The sequence below is a fragment of the Etheostoma spectabile genome, chromosome 10, assembly GCF_008692095.1.
Source record: "Etheostoma spectabile isolate EspeVRDwgs_2016 chromosome 10, UIUC_Espe_1.0, whole genome shotgun sequence".
Lineage (NCBI taxonomy): Eukaryota > Metazoa > Chordata > Actinopteri > Perciformes > Percidae > Etheostoma > Etheostoma spectabile.
In genome coordinates, this window is record NC_045742.1 from 17,533,504 (window position 1) to 17,534,900 (window position 1,397).

The window sequence follows — 1,397 nt, forward strand, 5'->3', positions numbered from 1 at the left end:
TGCATGGCTGCCGGGATCTATAGTAGATCCTATACTCATTCTGGGTCTCTAGCATGTACCGTGTCTCCAGATCTGTACTGGATGCTGTGACCAGCTGGTCCCATCATAATTAGTCTCTGTAGATATTTAGAAGTATGTTCTGTGGTTTTGGAGCACTGCATGCAATCAGCACGATGATACTGATGAGGAAAAGTGTGAAACTGAGCCCAAAGTTATCATCAGGTAAAAAGTCACATTATTCTCCTCCTCCTCCTTTGCAGCACTTTAACATCAGAAGCAGCAAAAGCCTTTTGGGCTCCACACTTGACAACCACAGTAGCTGTGCTGAGAGGGAAACGTTCCCATTGTCTTTCACCAGTTGACCAGTTTAGTCCGCCTCGTTTGTCTCTGTGAAGAGCGAAGTGTTCTGATTGTCCTGTATAGCGGTCCAAACCAAAGCGACGTTGGTCTAGAACTTCCGCAGTGTGAGACAGTAACCAGCCGTATATCCTATATCAGCGTCATAGGCTCTGACTTTAGTCACCAAGTGTCCTGTGTTCACATTGCGGGGAATTCCTCCACACCTTCAGCAGAACCGTTAGAGCTGACGGATACAGATGACTGGAGCGTTGTCGTTCGGATCCGGATGAACAGTCACTGTGACGTTGCTGCTTAGTGACGGAGTTCCAGATCTTGTGGCAACAACTTGTGAACTGGAACGTTTTCAGAGTTTCAAAGTCACGACTTTTTAGCGCTGAAATGTGTCCGTTGTCAGAATTTATATTTAGGAAGGTTGTTAGAACATTTTCTCGAGCAATATGATATGAAATAACTGCATTGTCATTGACATCATTGTCCGTTGCGCTTACAGAGAATATTGTCCCTCCAGCAACGTTATTTTCTACAAGATAAAAATGTAATGGATTTTGAGAAAATTGTGGACTGTTGTCATTTACATCTGATATCTGAATGTTGAGAGTTTTAAATGTCGATAAGGGAGGTTCACCACAATCGGTGGCTTTTATTGTTATTTCATAATGTGACACCTCCTCTCGATCCAATAATCCTTTATTGATAATTGAATATGTGTTTTCCTTAAAAGAAGGCTTTAATTCAAATGGCACTTCGTCGGTAATGCGTGATTTAAATTTTTCCATTAACACCAGAGTCTTTTATCCGTCACACTAATGAGTGAAATAACTGTGCCCAGGTTTTGAGTTTCAGACACTGTATTGACAGTGATCACTTCTATTCCGGTGCTATCATTCAACGTCTTTTATCTTTACTCTTGTAACAGTAGTACCAACTGGGACATTTTCATTTATTTCTATCTGGTAAGTTTCTTGACTAAAAATTGGACGATTATCATTTATATCAAGAACAATAATGGAAACATTTAGTGTCCCTGATCTTGGAGG

At 41.1% G+C, this 1,397-nt stretch overlaps 1 pseudogene; it reads right to left on the reverse strand.

The window, feature by feature from the left end:
* The window catches only part of LOC116697047 (protocadherin alpha-8-like), a 5,845-nt pseudogene that overhangs the window by 463 nt on the left and 3,985 nt on the right, over positions 1-1,397 (reverse strand).